The 4,992-nt window shown below is 39.1% G+C and overlaps 2 protein-coding genes across 9 annotated transcripts in view; both read left to right on the top strand.

Moving 5' to 3' along the window:
• The window catches only part of figla (folliculogenesis specific bHLH transcription factor), a 7,498-nt gene extending 6,372 nt beyond the window's left edge, over positions 1-1,126 (top strand). For 2 of the 3 annotated variants that reach the window (XM_034872818.1, XM_034872816.1), the window contains one exon: positions 954-1,126. The gene's annotated coding sequence lies outside the window, so the exon portion shown is untranslated. Of the gene's footprint in view, positions 1-182; positions 516-953 lie in introns of those variants that run through there. The other variant, XM_034872817.1, reaches the window with a different exon arrangement.
• A 2,887-nt stretch (positions 1,127-4,013) lies between these two features.
• The window catches only part of add2 (adducin 2 (beta)), a 20,448-nt gene continuing 19,469 nt past the window's right edge, over positions 4,014-4,992 (top strand). For 4 of the 6 annotated variants that reach the window (XM_034872280.1, XM_034872278.1, XM_034872279.1 and 1 more), the window contains exon 1: positions 4,014-4,390. The gene's annotated coding sequence lies outside the window, so the exon portion shown is untranslated. The remainder of the gene's footprint in view (positions 4,391-4,992) is intronic. The other 2 variants (XM_034872281.1, XM_034872282.1) reach the window with 2 other exon arrangements.

Here is a 4,992-nt window from a genome sequence, read left to right as displayed (position 1 = left end):
GACTTCAGATACAGTATTAGGGGACCACTAAGGTCTATATAAAAGAGACTTCAGACACAGTATTAGGGACCACTAAGGGTATATATGTCATGGGATCTTTAACATTGTGTCCTTTTAGTGGGCTACTTATTTCAGTTTTACAACCAGAATAAATGTTGAATTGTATTTTTTTTATTGTATAGTGTTTTGGTGCATTCCATTTGTACTTGGAAGTTGGAGATTTTGAGTTCCAAGTTGGAAATTTCAAATGGTACACCCCCTGGAGACGGATTTGTGACTCGGAAAGTCGGAGAACCTGACAGTACCCTAAACAAAGCCGACCACAAAATCCAACATGTCCACTCAATCATCAACAATAGCCAAAGCTGTAGTAATGTGCCGTTGTTATTAGCACTTGTGTCTTATTTGTGTCTCATTAAACCAGTTGTTCAAACAGTACTGTCCATCCTCTGTCTACATCATGTAATGCTGATTGTAAGCCCCAAATCCAGCGTATCGTGGTGTTATCTGCTGGTAATGCTAACAATGGCTACCCCCACTGTTTCCCAGCTCTGGCTCCAGACTTCCGAGGGAAATGGAACGCATGCTTAGATCCAGGTATCTTCCTGCTGCCACTGCTTACAGGCCCACAGATGTTTGGAATGTTTTAATGCTCTATATGTGACAGCACTGGAGCACAGTGGAAAGACCGAGTAACGGTTCCACCGGTTTGATATGCGTTGGTACGGGGCCCTCTTCTGGTAGAACGGTCAGTTAGGTGTGCTCGGCTGCACATGTAGCCTGTAGAAGAAGGGACGTCATGGTGTACTAAAAACTCCTCACATGGTTTACTATGTTTGGGGGAGGAGAAAACAACCTTAAGATAAGTTCTTTCTATCAACAGGTCACTAGATGTAGTAATTGTGGTAAAGGAACTGCTGTTGTAGAGGAGGTAATTTTTGTTTTATTTTTAGGGGCCTGTTGAAGAAAGGAAATTCTTGAAGAAAATGCTATTTTATTTCTTGTTTAATTTAACTTTTGAAATTTACATTTCATTTGAGTAAATATGAACGTGTTTTATTTCCATTTAACAAACTGTATCCTTGGCGGCCCTTTAATAAAATGGAAAAGAAAACTTTTTTAATTTTTTTTATTCTGTCTGAAAAGGTGTTGTTTTGTCTAGATACCTTCTCATTCAATTTCATGGTACTAAGATTACTGTTATAAATATGTGATTAATATTATAAGCCTTAATGAATTATTGCTTTTGATGGAAGAAATTTGTACCAGGAGAACAACTTTTGTGTTATCTCTCACTGTCAAAAAGTTAGTTTGTCCATATAATTGGATGTTGTTTATGAAGCTATCTCATGTTATAAGCTTTAATTTTAAGTTTCATTTTTCCCACTACATGTACTAATCTCATTTCAAAAATACAACTGCAAATAACAAAATGCATGATACCTTTTGGAATGACCCATAGTAACTTGTGTTTTTATTAATCTATTATGTCCAGATTTGTATTAACACTTTTAAATTTGCAGTGGTGGGAGAAGTAATTAGGTAATAAAGGTTTTTACCAATGAAGTAAAAGTAGCAATACCACAGAAACAAATTAATAAAAATAACCCATAATGGGTTATTTTTATTTAGACCTAACTCCTGGGTTAGAAAGGGACCAACTCATTTTCTGGGAACATTGGGTTATTCTTTTTGACCCAAATATTTGGTTAAAATAACCCAACATTGTAGTTAATATAACCCAGCTTCTGGTTAAATATGAACTCAAATAACCCAGTCCCTATCCTGTTCTTCTAAGGGGGTAGAGAGGGAAGGAGGTGTTTCTTGTTCCTCTTAGCCTGATGTGTATGTCAAAGGGACAATGATGTAATATATGAATTATATTTTAGTTAATCTTTGTTTAGGTGTGGTGTCACTTTATTTCTCCTACTAGTGGGGATCCAGTTTTATTATAATGTACAAAACATGGTCATATTATAAACTACGTTGGCATGATAATGCTGTATTACTACATTAAATACACCCATCCAACCAAAATACATTATTTATAGAGAGAGAGAGAGAGAGAGAGAGAATCCTATAATCCAGGGTCCTACACCGTGGGTTAGTCTTTGAAAATAACCCAGAAACCTAACAACTCTGGACTTTGGTGATAATATTAGCCTTGTAACCCAGAGAATGGTTACCTGCTGAAAGAATAACCTATCATTTTACAAATTAACAAAAGTATCAAAAGTACTCCTTTATTTTTGAAACATTGGGAACAATACAAATTTACATCACAGTTCCAGTCTACAATCTAGATTAAAGTTCTCCATTCCCAATGTTCCCCTTTTTGTAAATATAATAAGAACACCTTAGAACACAAAACAAGGGGTGCATTACTATAAGACATCGCTCTAATACATATAGAAACAAAAGGACAATACAAATATTTTGTCAATAAATGGTACATAAATTACAGTAGAGTAGATCAGCCCTTAGTAACCACTATCTTCATTCATAACATTCAGGACAACATTCCTGCGTGTTGTGTTTGATTAACATAGGATACCGTTTCGACAATAAGATTATAAATCTATTCATCTGCAAGCGGAGTGACAATGTCAGTCTTTCCATCTGGCAGATTTCATGAACACAATCTCTCCCTCTCCCAGAGTAGGGGCATCAGGAAGGAGCCAGTGTCTAGTGACAGTTTGCTTACAAGCAACGATTAGAATTCTGAAGAGATATTTTTCTTTATCAGGTAAAAGTCTGTGTTACTCAGCATTAAGCTGGTAAACTTGAAGGATACTTTAGTGTTAAAAATATTTTCAATATCTTTATGTATCTCTAACCGATATTGTTTTATTACTGGACATTCCCAGAATATATGCCAATGGTTGGCATCATCACGTCCGCATTGTCTCCAACACTTAGTCTCCTCCCCAGTACCAGAAATCTTTTGTTTCGGGGTACTAAAAACCTGATCAAACATTTCCAACCAAATTTCCTCCATGAATGTGAGTTTTTGCATTTCCACTGTGATATGCAGTAATCTTTCCACTCTTCAGTTATTTTCATGTTACTTTCAATATTTCATAAGGCCCTGATTCTCGCACATCCATGGACCTCCTAACTTCTTGGTTAAGAAAATGACGTATCTGTACATATCTGTAAAAGTCCTGTTTCTTCAAATTATGACTGGTTTGAAATGTTTGCAAATCTTTCTCTTTACCTTTATCTGTTAACGACAATGTGTTGTTATACCTTAGACACCCAGTTCTGGAATCCAGCATCTGTTTGATTGGGTTTGAAATCCGAGTCGTAGGCACACCATTTTAGTATCTTCAGATTACCGTGTAGTTTATATTCATGTTTAGCCTCCGACCATATTTTGTATTGTGATTTTGTCCAAGGGCTATCAATCTTGTGTAGAGTCCTGTCTACGTTTTTATTTCCCAGTATTGCCTGTACAGGTAATTCTGACATAAGGAGTACTTCCATGCCCTTCCACCTGGCATGGTAATTTGTATTACATAGGTTCATCAGGGGTTTCATTTGTGCAGAGTAGAAATAATTTCTAAGATGTGTTACAGCCATAGCCCCGTTTTCTTTGGAGAGCTGTAATGTTTTAAATGGGATCCTCAGCTTTTTTCCTAACCATATAAATCTAGAAATCATTCTGTCCCACTCTAAAAATGGCTTTTTGTAATTTCTCAAAAGTACTCTTTATGGAGTATCTTATAACCATTATGCTTTAAATAATTGAATTCATTAGTGATAAATATACATTTAAACATTTTAAGGGAATAATCTGTTAAAGGTGGAGCACATTTTTATTGTAGCGTTTGATAGTCTCATGGCATATCTATCTTACTGTGTTTTTATGGGAAATCTTAATTTTCAATGTAACTAGTAAGTAACTAAAATGTAGAAGAATGTAGAATGATTGAGTATTAACAGTCCATGTATACGTGTAGTTCTCCATCAGAACAGAAGGGGGCGCCTGTCTGATGGGTAGATTTGTCTGACTCCAGCTGGGCCTGCAGCCCACTAACCAACGTTTAGGAGCCAGCATTAGACTCCCAGCAGGGCTCTGCGTTGTATGTATGGTTTCATAAAAAGAATAACTAAGGCAGTGCATAGATTGATCCCCACTGTAGGTGCACGAGCGGGAGCCCTCGGGTGTCGGGCTGTGGACAGGCGTGGCAGGGGGCTGGTCCAGGCGCACCGAGCGATGAACAACATCAGGATCTTTTGACTTGGTGTCAGCGGAGGCCCCGAAACAGTGTGACAAAGGAAGCCCGGTGACCGGTACGTTGTAGTTAATACATCTGCGTCTTCTGAGGACGGATGTGGGTGTGGCGCACCCCCACAGAAGACACGGTCCTGGGGATGATGCACTGAGGTGAGCGTATTGCTTGCTAACATTTGTGTTTAAATGGCTGGGCGTAGCGCAGGTCCTCCCGGACGCGTGCATGAGCTGTGTGTGCGCGCCGATGTCTCCGCGTCCTTACGCCTGATGGGTAAGGGTGGTGTCGGTGCATCCCTCTCTCTCCCTACGGTTACATTTCCAGACGTGCTTGTGTATTATTATTATTATTATTAACATATCCTAGTGCTATAGCGCACAGCACCCTCTCCGTACTGCCATGCTGTCTCTCCCTCAGCGTGCTGTGCAGATGAAGGCCCGGGAAGAGTCTGTGGCTCCCTGCTTCCGCCGTGCACGGTCTGACCTCGCTCATGGCGAGCCAGCGATGCTGTTGTTACTTTGCATCGTCAGCCTGTCGGGAATAACGAGCGGGGCATGATGATGAGATATTCTGCTCATTTGAAATTTAAAGCGATGTTTTTTAATGCTCGGTTCTTCACAGAGCAGAGCCTTCTCTGCGGGGGCTCGCTCTGCGTTTCGCGGGTCCCATTAGCGGATCCTGTATGGAGTAAGAACACTATCAAAAAGATGTATGCGTAACTTTATGTATTCATATTCGTATTTTTAAATTCATATTC

Source organism: Etheostoma cragini, chromosome 5, assembly GCF_013103735.1.
Source record: "Etheostoma cragini isolate CJK2018 chromosome 5, CSU_Ecrag_1.0, whole genome shotgun sequence".
Lineage (NCBI taxonomy): Eukaryota > Metazoa > Chordata > Actinopteri > Perciformes > Percidae > Etheostoma > Etheostoma cragini.
Note: the sequence above shows the minus strand (reverse complement) of the source record. Positions and strands in the feature narration are given on the sequence as shown.